This window comes from Hermetia illucens, chromosome 4, assembly GCF_905115235.1.
Source record: "Hermetia illucens chromosome 4, iHerIll2.2.curated.20191125, whole genome shotgun sequence".
NCBI lineage: Eukaryota > Metazoa > Arthropoda > Insecta > Diptera > Stratiomyidae > Hermetia > Hermetia illucens.
The window spans coordinates 82451117-82463810 of record NC_051852.1 but is presented as its reverse complement, the minus strand read 5'-3'; the positions used below and the strand labels follow the sequence as shown (position 1 = coordinate 82463810).

At 35.6% G+C, this 12694-nt stretch overlaps 1 protein-coding gene across 1 annotated transcript in view; it reads left to right on the top strand.

The window, feature by feature from the left end:
- The first annotated feature begins 2372 nt into the window (after positions 1-2372).
- Positions 2373-12694, top strand: part of LOC119653917 — an 86114-nt gene continuing 75792 nt past the window's right edge. The window contains exon 1 of the mRNA XM_038059073.1: positions 2373-2881. The gene's annotated coding sequence lies outside the window, so the exon portion shown is untranslated. The remainder of the gene's footprint in view (positions 2882-12694) is intronic.

Below are 12694 nucleotides of genomic sequence, written 5' to 3'. Positions count from 1 at the left end.
TAAATGAAAGGTCCCGGTTAGTACTTTCCAAAGCTTGCCTTATTTTTCACATTTGTTTAAAAGGCGGGGAGTTCGTAAGGTCGGAAGTGATCATTTATTTAAAGGGGCCATTCTTAGAATCTACCGAACCGAAAAATGTGGAAAAGTTCAAGTGGCTATATACCTACCTATCAAGTTTGGTGGAGTTATAATAGGTCAAGTTGTCACTTCTTTAGAAATTCAAGGCTTTGAATGTCAATATCACCCGAAAGTGAATATTCTCACATAATATATGCGTATATTACGTGTTACATACTAATGGCACAAATTCTTTCATACCTGAAGCGTCCAGCTTCCGGTTTCCCGACTTGATTGTTTATCTTCTTATGTGATACCTCCGAGAAAAAATTATAATATGGAAATTTATCCTTTTTCGCCAATTTATTTTTAATTTACTTCAAAAGCGAAAACATTTTTTGTTTCATTGGAATAGCACATTAGGCCTTGCATTTGCTCAGAATACGATAATTACTTGTTACTTCCAGTATTTTAAATACACTTTGTTTATTAGAAATAATAATGGATCGTGGTAAAGCTTTAACCAACGAAGCACAAATAAAAATGAAAAGCTGTAGAGACTGACATTTCTTGGACTGAAATAAATATGAAATATGAATTGGAAGAAATAGAAAAGTTATTTATAATTATTTATAAAATTGTGAAAAAAAATATAAAATATGAAAATTTGAAGGATGTTTATTTCGAGAGAGTCTTGGAGTTCATATGACCCTTTTGATAAGATCAGGTCAAAAGTTGGTGACAATACAAGCAAAACAACTGTATGTACAACTGTATGAAATCACTGCTAAATCATGCTCGTAAAAAAGCTCGGTTGACTTTTAGCCGGGCTAACATATCATGGACCAAAGTGTACACCGCATTGTTTTCTCTGACAAAAACAAAAGAATTTCGAAGGACTCGACGGCTATAACTATTATTTTCATGATTTGAGGAAGGAGACTCACTGGATGGATCCTTTCCACCGTCGAGTTGGCGGCGTTCTGATTTAGGGAGCCATATCTCACTACAGCACTTGTGAGCTCCAATTTTTGAAGACAACTATAAATTCTAAATTGCATCAAGGTGATCTAGAAAAAGCCTTTCCGTTATTGTAAACTCTATTAGGATTATTACCGTGGATTTTCCCAAAACGGTTGTATGCGTTAATATATACTACACGTAGAGTCATTTATTGAGTGCAAAAATGATACTTTTTTGAATTGGCTACCATACTCACCGGACCTAAACATAATAAAAATTCTTTGCGAATGGTTGGGCAGAGTCTAGTAAACAGCTGTCTACAAAAACTGAACTAACTAAAACCATTCACCGATCGTGGGCTACCATTTCCCTTGATTACATCAGAAATTTGTATGATTCGCGGCCTAACAGGATCTATGAAATTATTTCAAAGAGAGGATGATCAAATCAAATTCATTTAAAATTTCATTTTAAACAATAATAAATTTCCTCCAATGTATAAAAATTTAACTAATGTGAGTTAAAAGAAAAGTGTGTTATTCAAGTGTAACAAAATTCATGTGCTATTTCTTTACTATTTTACTTTCTGAAACTGTCATTCAAATATTTCTGAGCGAATTCAAGTATTTTTTTTGTTTCAAATTAGAGATTCTTAATCATACTTCAAATAAAAACTACAAAATATCTATTAGCTTAATTTTTTTAAGGATACTGAGAAAAGAAATTTAATGATGAGGGTGTGCTATTCAAGTGAAAAGCAGTGTATTATCAAAAGTCGAAAAATGTTAGCATCAAATAGTTTTTTTTCAATTGCAGCAACCCTTCAATTCAAAGCCCAGTATTTATTTTCCAGATTACTATATGTTAACCATAAAGATACCGTTCGTTATTGGAATCTTTGAAATTGTTATATGCATAGTGTAAGTCCTATCATAGACATTTTTTAATTATTCCTTCAAGAAAACTATAGATTTCTACCAATACCATGGAGTTTTTAGTATTTATTTAGATCATTATTATAACATATGAATGTATTTAAAAGCCATTATATCAGCTAGATGATTTGATGGAATATAAAGGGTGCTACTAGCGACCAAGCTCTGAAAGAAAGATTTAACTAGGATATTCCAATAAAGGGACAATAATGTACTCTTTCTAGCTAGCTATCCGCATCTTAAAGCCTTCTCCTTCGGTTTTTGGTCACCAAATCCAGATTCATCATTCTCCAACTTTTGCCGCTTTTTCGGTCCCCTTAAACGCGCCAATCTCGCGCACACTATCGCAAAATGATAGTACGCTCTATGTAGCAGATATTAGATGCTAACGCACTGAAATCGTAGCCACATCGATTCTATTTCGTACGCAGCAGAAGGCCGTTTCGGTTCCGGTTAGTAGCGCCGGCTGGTTTGAGTCTCGAGTTTCTGCGTCCGGCTAATCAGAAGTGGCGCAGCGTCTTTCAGTCACTTTGAGTTGTTCATTCGAAAAGGTTCGGGTTCGAGTGGTCGGTCTACCGACTATTCAAAATTGTTCAAATTGCTGGTTTGGACTTAACTTGGAAAGGCCGCGATCGTGAATTTAAAACAAAATTGAACTCTCGGAAAAGGCGATCGCAGTACACTGAGAAGGAATTTTCCCACAACCCTACCCGGTTTGCTTATTCCGGAAGATCCTGATCCGTTTCCAAACGATTTAAGTTGAGAAAAAATTGCATCCCTAATTCTAAAGTGTTAAAGTGTAGTGTGTTCCTTAAACTGTTTGGCTCGCAATCTTTCATTCATTGCACCCTTTATCAGTTGGATTAATCTGGAGTGGATAACCCTTTTGCGGATACTGACCTTTTGCAACCACTTTGAGTAAATAGGTAAGTACGAGTCGTAGTTATTCTCCGCATTTTCTTTGCACTTACAATGCATTCTCTATTTCTTGGTTGGGTCATTATGATGATAACCCAATTAATTGACTGATAATTATTTCATTAGAAAAGTAGGCGCGCGGTTCACACAGCTTCTGTGAAAATTACGGGGTGTAGACAGAATTTGGTGGCTGTCGATTGAGGAGCAATAAGTTCTAGATAATTACTCGATAGTTTGCCGGAGAGTGTAGTATGATATTTTCGCAGAGTTTGCCATGTGGAGGAACAGACCTCGCAGCAGACACAGACTAAAAACCACATGGTGCGAGCCGCTTTAACACTTTGGAGGCCGAAAAGTTTTGCAGTTTTTTTTCATTAAACCCATGTACTTAGAAAAAAAATATAAATATGTAACACTTGCTTCGGTACCGCCTTTTGTTATAGAACAAGGAGCAACGATATTTCGAATGTTATCAATTAGGTTCATAATTATCTATGTAGTCGCAAATTAAATATATTTAGTTGCAAGTAAAAGCAATACCACTCCTCTGCCTACTATTTTTCTCGTACATGTTTGTTTTCGGAACCTATGCGTTCCTTAATCTCAAAATTAGAATGAACTTATTTCCAATTTTACTAGACGACATTCACGCTCCAGCAGTTGAGTTAAAAAATCATATTTTCTAGTTCCACTAAGCGGATTTGAATCCAAAGTTACATAGATCAGATATATCATGCAGAATCCAAACACGCTTTTTATTAAATTTTCTCAATGAACTGGACTGTACGCAATATCGATTAGTGGAGCTTACAATACGATTATAATTCAAGCGTGGCAATTTTTTTTATACTTTTGCTGTCGAAACCTGTCGAAGGTCTACACGCTCTGTAGATGACGAGGTTATTTGTTTATTTAAAACCTTTTATGTTTTTTTCACGAAATCCATGGTAGATTCATTAAAATGTTGCTCAGAATTTTACAGAGGTAATGTTTTTTCAAATCTGAGAATTAAAATTGCTGGGTTTTCCGACAACATTTCTTTTTGTGCTAACTAGCTTGTTCTAAATTTTCAGTATTGCTCCGGGGTGTTGGTAATAAGAGGAGTTACTCTATGACTCGCTTCTATAAACAATGGGAAAAATTATCCGAAGAGTTTGAACAAACGAAATAACTGAATTATAAATTTTAGTAAGTTTTTCTAAGGAACAGTTTTGAGAGTGTCTTCAATATTACGCAGTGTCTTACATTATTAATTTTTCCTGATTTTTTTAAGGTTGATGTAATTCAAATTTATTTATTTATTTATTTGCCACTGCTGCTGACACTTGAATTGCTGGTTCCCTTGCGATCTTGGGAGAAATTGAATCCTTTTTTGCTAACGCATCCGAGATTTTATTTGCCTCTACGCTACAGTGATCAGGTACCCAAAGTAGCCCCACGATATTAAATCTAGATATTGATTTCAAACGCTATATTCCTGCACTATTTTTGTGGAGACCAAGGAATTGTTTCACCCTCTCAAGGCTGCTTGACCAATTTGAATGTATATTATACCATTTCTTACTCATCCTGATATACCTTCAGATATATTCTGAAATAATCCAGCAAAGCTTATTAGAAACTAATTTAAAATCCAAAGTTTCATCACTTTATCCAGCATTTCAAGTCGAATATGCATCAATTGAAATTGATGCAATTATTTTCTATAAATATTGCTGAATCTGATCTGATTTCATGTATACAATACTGCAATTTATCCTTTCCGCTTTACACAAACTTTCAAGTATTTCGTTTCTAATCTAGCATAGAGTGATCCTGGTTTGCCTAAACCTTTCGCAAAATATATCACGTGCGGTTTCGTCCAGGGCAGAGGCAACTCATCAGACGCTGCCTCACCTCCGTCCTGGGAGCAGAGTGACCGAAGTGGTTACAAGTAGCCATGTGCTCCCTTATATTAACCGACCGATGCTAAATCAAAATTTTGTTTCTGTCTGATGAGTTGCTTCTGCTCTGGATGAAACCGCAAGTCATATATTTTGCAAGGATGAGGGTTCCGTGGACCAGAACCCAGAACGTACGTTGCTCTCCAACTGGTCCAGTTCGCCATTACGTGGATGACGAACTTAGGAATCCCTGGATTTTTAAAAAAAAACTTTACTTTACTTTGGCGGAAGTTTCAAGGATGGTCCGGCGGAGGCTCGGTTCGTCGTAGAGTGAGTGCTGACTCAGGACTCCTTCAATTTTCAAACAAAGTTATTTTTACTATGCCGGCTTAGACCTAAATCAGGCGCCTTGATTACAACACAACCACTCATGGTCCCTCTATTCTCAGTGGCTTCTGCTTTTGCCGTAATCATCAGTTATCGATTTATTATCCCACTACTTTGCTATCTTAGAATTCAGTCTTTGAAACTAGGATGAGAATCTAGCTTCAGCCACCTTTTTCTGCTTCCCAATTGAGAACCATGAAATTAAATTTCAACGGTGACGGTTTTTGATCCACGCTCGCCTGATACTTACCTAAAATTGTAATCTACGGTCCTGAATCTGCATAGCCAGTTCTCTGCAATCTAAAACGCTGAAACTTTAAGACAAAATAGAGGCGCTTTCATGCGCTGCTTTGCGTCTCGATTGAATGAAGTAATAATACTATATGGTTCCATTTTAGAAATTCGCACGAAAATCTTCCTGAAGTTCCTCCTGTACATAAATATAGTAATAACATGTCATACAATACTTCAAAATTTGGTACAATTCCTAGTATTATTAACAAAGTTATAGGGGACAAATTTCTGCTCTATGCAGATGGTTTTTTAGTAACGTCTCACAACAAAGGTTACCTCGAGCAACTTGTCCAAAAGCGGTGTGATCACCTCATGCATCAGCGCACTGCAGTGTCATCCGCTCTGCCGCTCTTTACGGGTTTGAGTGTTAGCCGACTATCAAATAGAATGAAGGGCGTCTCGTAATAATGGAAACAAACATTTTGCGTTCGATCAACGTAAAACGGTATGATTACATACTGTGAATGAGTGAGTTATGTTTTCGTCTGAGTTTACTGTGATTATCACACTAAAACAGTTGTCGGGACAACATAAGGAATAAGGAGAAGGATCTAATGTTTGTAGCTTCCAGTCTCCGACTTATTGAAATCATATGTCTAAGTAACAAACCTCGCATTATGTAGATTGTACCGGCAAATCGTTGTTTTCTATTTTCGTTGATGCTTTAAGCTGTATTCATTTTCTCATATTTGCTATAAACCGCATCATCAGATAAAGCATATTCAAAGGTTGTTAACAACGGGAAGATTATTAGAAATTCTCCCTAGTGGAAAAAAACTTCTTGAAACCATTAGTGGGATCGCCAGCCATAGTTTCTCATTGAGTAAATGTTAAAAATTTGCAAATTTGGTGGTAAATATACATATCTATAAATATATCCAAAATGTGAAGAATGTATTTAAATATTTAATGACCAACTCGGAATACCTGAGTTCACATTTCCAGTCGAAAAAATGGCAACAAACACAAAAATATTGACCTTGGCAGTTTATTCACATGTCGGAAATTCGAAAAGCATTCTCACTTCGGTAAGAGTTAAAATATTTACTATGGTAATTGCAAATGAATACTCGGTAATATTTGGGAAATATGAGCTTGAATTGACCGGAAAAAAACCCATACTTTAATTTGAAAGGGTGGATATGCCCGAAAATGTAAAATATTTTTCCCAGAATTAGAATTTGTTTTTATAGTAAATCAATTTCGCTTTCGAAGCAAGTCTAATTTCCAGAGCTCTTATCTTAGTTTACTTAATTTTCTAATGAAGAAGGGGTAAGATCACAATATATTTATTTCCAACAGTTTTGACGGTTAATTTTACCATTAGTTAGCAAATTGCCTCTCCCAGATTTTCCAGGAAGGCCAAGGTGGCTTTTTGCTCCTTTGAGGGACATTTCGATTTGATAATAGCCCTTATCATTGACGCTAGATTCAAAAATAAGCTTTTTCAAGCATACGCTCACAAAACCCCAGGAACTTCGACTAAGTATTTCCAAGATCATAGAGAATGCACTATAGAACGCCACTGCGATGATCCCAAAATAATTGAAAGCGGGGTTTTAAAATACACTCCATATCGAAACCCGTCATTATTTCGAAATTACCATAATCTGCATTCACGCCGGATGCAGAAAGCTGTGCTTACAGTAAAGGACAACTATTACCATCTTACTAGACTCTACCAACTTCATGCTCGACTGTTTAATTTCACTGCAGAAAGTGCTTTAGTGTTTTTTTTAATGGTTGTCAACCTTGTCCCTTTTCCGTTTTTTTGTTGTAGGATCCACCGTCACTTCTATTTTCCTCATTTTCCCTTGCTTGAAGTTTCCCCAACAGGCTGTGTGTCTTTGCAGTTGAACTTTGATACTCTGGTTTACCGAGGATCCATTAATCAGTTGACACTAAACGTCGACAAATGCCACTCTATGGTCTACAGTCTTAAATTTTCTTTTATTTTATTTCCCTAATGCCTTGGTGGCCAATTAGATAAATAAATATGGTATTGGAAATGCAGCCGAAAATAGTCTAGTTGCGCCAGAAATTCAGAAAACAGGCAAAAGTTGTAAAGCTTGATTTACAGAACCTCCAGCTGATAGTATTACAAGATCTACAATCACAACATCTTGAAAGTTGAATTTCTTTGATTTCCAGAGCTAGTCGCGTGGATCCTTCATGCTCATGTAGGTATAACATTCAAATGAATCACCTTATGTACAGAATTGTGCCTTTCGGTCTATTATACCATTTTATGAAATATAATAGAAGCCTCTAAAGGCTTTTCACCATTTCCTATAAAATGCTAATATATGTCCCATTCTCGGCAAAGAACATAAAAAAAATCATTATAGAAGGACGGTATCACACTGGTGTATAAGATGCAATTTAAAGTCAGCTACACGGTTCTCTCGTGAGAATACAAACCATTGGTAGTCGCGTAGAGTAATGGGATCCCTACGAAAGGGGGTTACACTTTTGTATTATGTTATATTCGGCCATTTTCTCAATTTCATGCAAACGAACTATAAAAAAATAGATCGCATCTTTTAGTGACGTGAATCTGAAAAAGCCCTGTAGTCAGTTTCTTAGTCTCTTGCCTCAGACGTACACTTTTCGCTTTCCGTTTTGCAAATCCTGTTGGATACTTTCAAATCATTCATCAAATCGTTATTATATACGAGTACGTAACCAGACGACCTTCCAGTTATTTTTCTTTCATTAAAAGCACTTTCTGGATAAAAATTTATTGTATTTGATAAAAAATTAACGAAGCGTTTCTTCGGAAATTTCAGTTGAAACAATATTTTCCAGACTAAATTAATCTACAATGAGTTAGAAACAATTAAGGGAGCTTAATAAGGCTACATATCCATCAGAATTAACACCTTTCGGACAGCTCTTACAACTGCAATGAATCACAATCTTTACTTTGGGATTAGTATCTATCAAATTCCATTTCATTGTAATATACTGATTACTAAAATCTGTTATCGGGTTCATACGAAAATTTGTTATCAAGGTTCACATAAAAACCTGTCATGATGGTTGATATATGTGTACATAATTAGAGTAGTGTGCCTACCCTACGGTATGTACTATGTGTGAAAGCAATTAGCCCCATCAGCTGCTGGCTCACAACTTTCGGGGGATGATAAATAAAGAATTCACAAACAGAATCTGGAAGCCTTATATTGTAAATTAAGAAGAAATAACAAATTGTAATGTTTTGTGATTACACTAGAAGTGATTCCAAATCAATATAAGTATTACGCAGTGCCGTTGTAATTTAATACAAATGTACTGTATTTTTTCCATTACAATGTAGGTTACTCGTATATTATGAATAAATTATATTTATATTTGTATTTTGTAGTATGTATAATAGATCGTTTATAAAGTTACTGCCATGTTGTTTTTCGATTTAATTTTTTCAGGATTTCGTATTTATTTTTAAAATGTTTTCCTTTATTGGATAAACAAGTCTTTCAAAGAGCTGAATCTGACTTATTGAAGATATATTATAATTAAAACTGAAATGAATATTGAAACTTGTTTTTTCATTCATTTTCATTTAGAATCTTTATTTTTTTCTGATATTGAATAACAACAAATGGAATACCATTTGACCTTTGTGGTTTGTTGACACTATCATTTATAAACATACCAAATCACTAAGAAACTGCCAAATTTTTCCATATTGCTGTTCCAGTGAAATCTTGGTTGAGTTTATTTCCAGAAAAAAAAATTGCTGGAGTAATGCCAAGGTCCAAAACTACACATTCAGTGGAACTAACATTATCAACATAAACGGAAATACCGCGTTTGTGTTGACATATTTCTGTCGCCAAATTTTTTGTTGGGAATTTTTCTCGAAACATGCTTAGAAATATAAGGTATTTTAAAAATGCAATACGTTAATAACAGTTGATCGATTTCATATTTATTTCATCCGATTAAGGAGGAGACTTTATTTGATGTCAGTAGCAACGTGAGCCAGTACTCTATTAAAACTATCCGTGACTAATGGCTCGAATGAATACCACTTATCAATAAGAAAGAAAATATTACATTTCAGTAATGATTGATCTTGCGTGAAACAAAACTTTATTAGAGTCGATTCAATATCGGTCTGTCTGTCGCCCAATTTACTCTGAAAGGGCTGAAACTATTTTCACGAAATCTGGTGAGAACATGTGGGCTGTGGCTGCTAAGTACTGAAGAAGCGAGTTAGTAGCACCAAAATATGTACTTATTTGCAAAAATAAAAATTTGCTTGTAAAGGAGCATCCTTTTGTGTTGGGATTAAGGGGGCAGGGGCTCCCCATACATGCGAATGGGGGATGTGATTTTTTTCACAGAATGTGGTCATGCGGGGTCTCAAATGAAAGGGCTCGATTAGTATTTTTCGCAATTATCGTATTTCTAATAGTAAATGAAAGGGAGTGAGGGGTCAAATTGTGTGCCTCAAAAAGTGTAACAGGTCTCATTCTCAGAACCTAGCCCAGCATATTACCATATTTTAGAAATTTATTTTTAATATAATACACAATTTTAGAAAATTTGAAGGAAATCCAGCGTTTATCAACAGTTCGATTTTATGTGAATTTATCGCACTCTAAAATGTGCATGACGTAACCATCATATAAAATGAACTCATATGAGCGGTGGAATTGGGGTTTGGAAATGTATTAATATTAGCATCATTAACGGCGCAACAACCGGTATCCGGTCTAGGCCTGCCTTAATAAGGAACTCCAGACACTCCGGTTTTGCGTCGAGGTCCACCAATTCGATATCCCTAAAAGCTGTCTGGCGACCTGGCCTACGCCATCGTTCCATCTCAGGCAGGGTCAGCCTCATTTTCTTTTTCTACTATAGATATTGCCCTTATAGACTTTTCTGGATCATCCTCATCCATACGGATTAAGTGACGCGCCCACCTCAACCTGTTGAGCCGGATTTTATCCACAATCAGACGGTCATGGTATAACTCATAGATGTCATCGTTATGTAGGCTTCGGTAATATATAAACATATTAAAGAATACTTTAATTTTTAGTTATGTACGAATGGAAAGGTGTGGATAGAAAACTTGTCATACAAGGCGAATACAAAGCCTTTATTTCGACTTGTTTACTACGGTACTCAGCCTAGATGTTACAAATAACTTCATGTATTCCTTCATTCCTTGAAAAAGTTGATGAACCTCCGTCTCCCATTTAACATATTTCGGTAAGGATGCTTTTCAGAGCTGCTTATGAAAGTCTCCGGATTGCTCAAGTGGTTAGAGCACTAGGTTGTCGTAGCAGAAGGTCGCGGTTCAAATTTCGTTGAGGACAGAGGGATTTGCTATCGTGACTGGATGTCGGATACCAATGTATGAGTATCTAAGATAAATCAGGGTAATAATCTCGAGCGAGCGCAATGCTGACCACATTGTCTCCCACATTGTAGTGTGGTATACCGTGCCGGTCTTGAATGAAGTACTCTAACACACTTCGGGGCCCTGATCCAATATGGATTGTTGCCCAACCGTTTATTATTATTATTATTATGAAAGTGTATACTATAATATATATGTAACATATATATATATTTCTTTATGTTCTCCAGAAATATTTAAAATTCCATCCAACCATCTAACCTGAATTTAATTAATCAAAAAAGGAGTTTTTTCCATCTTGAATAATAGATCAAGAGCTTTCTAATAACAAAAATCGAAAAATATAGTAAATTAAAATAAATGTTGCTAATTTGGGAACTTATTTGAGTTAAACAGCAGAAGACAATTTTACAATTACTAATGCATTGTGGTCATACGGTTAGAGGGTCATATAGTGTGAAGGCATTAAATTAAATTTTTGGGATAAAAGCCGTAACTTTTCAACGGCTTTGAATTTCAAAAAATGCCTTTACCTACTTCTACACCTGTTTTATAGGTGATTTATGAAAGACAAAAAAATTAATTTTTTTTCATTTGATACACCAAACGACCCCTTTAAGCATATAACAAATTACCTTTACTAAATAGTGCAAAACCTCAGAAATTGTTTTGAATTGAAATGTGTGTAGGAGCCCGAAATTTCTAACCGCTACTCTCTGTAAATTTGTAACTTAAGTTCCCCATTTTTGGACGTCTTTGACGAGAGCCTTTGACAGCGAAACCTACTCGCCCCGATTGGTTGCGCCATTTTTCTGGGTCATAGGTCTAATTTACGTGTAGTCAAAAAGCTCTTAAAATCACCATCTTTGGGTCGTTCCTTATCGATAGCAAACCCTTTGTCTAAGAACTGTCCATCAGGAAAATCAAGACAAACATTCGATTTGGATAATAATTATTTAGCCATATGTATGGTACTTGTCTTGGAATATTTTTTATTGTTTTGATTTCAATTATTCCGTTTCTGACAGGAAGGATATGTTTGCATTTACTATTGATAGTGGCGTTTCTGTGGTGATATGGAAGATATTGTTTTCATATTTTTATGGCTGCATAGGTGAAGTCCCAGTTATCATGTGACCGAAAAATTACAAATCCGTACAAATCCTCAACAGTTTTAACAGTTTCATGAATTGCCGCCATCATCCTTCTATGACCATAGTATTTTGTAGTTATTTATAATACACTCTTAGAAGACCTAAGCATTACTAAGAGTATTTTGCCAGGGAAGAGGTGGAGATGCTTAAATTTCCGAATAACGATTTGAGATTTATCATATTTTCTTTCATCTTGGGTAAGGAACTACTGCGTCGACTCGACTATGAAATTATCCGGGATGGATGTAGTTTCAAACGAGAACAGGCAACCGGGTCTGCTTTTATGGGTGGAGCTTTGAATTGAATTGAAAACCAATGAAAGATTATTAGGCAACGAAAATCAAGAAGATAATCAAAAATCGTTGATTAATAAAAGGAAAGAATGAGAGAACTTTGAATCTTTGTCAGAAGGGAATAGTCTCGAGTCTGGCCAAAAGACCTAGAGTGCAGGCCCTGGCGAACTCTTTAAAAATATTCAGATAAAAACTCTTTTCGAATATGGAGGTTCAAACAGTTTTGTCGAAGCCTAGCTGAAAAAAGTGCAAAGCGTTTAAAGGCAATGGGTGACCTGCCAAAAAGTTTGAAAACTTTTTGAGTCCGATCCCTTTTAATGAACAGTTAGAGGCATGAACTTAAAGCGAATGTGGCAGTAATAGAAAAAGTATAAATACCTCTACTCTGCAGTACATACATCCCTATTTTTCATTGGTAAACGCCATAGAA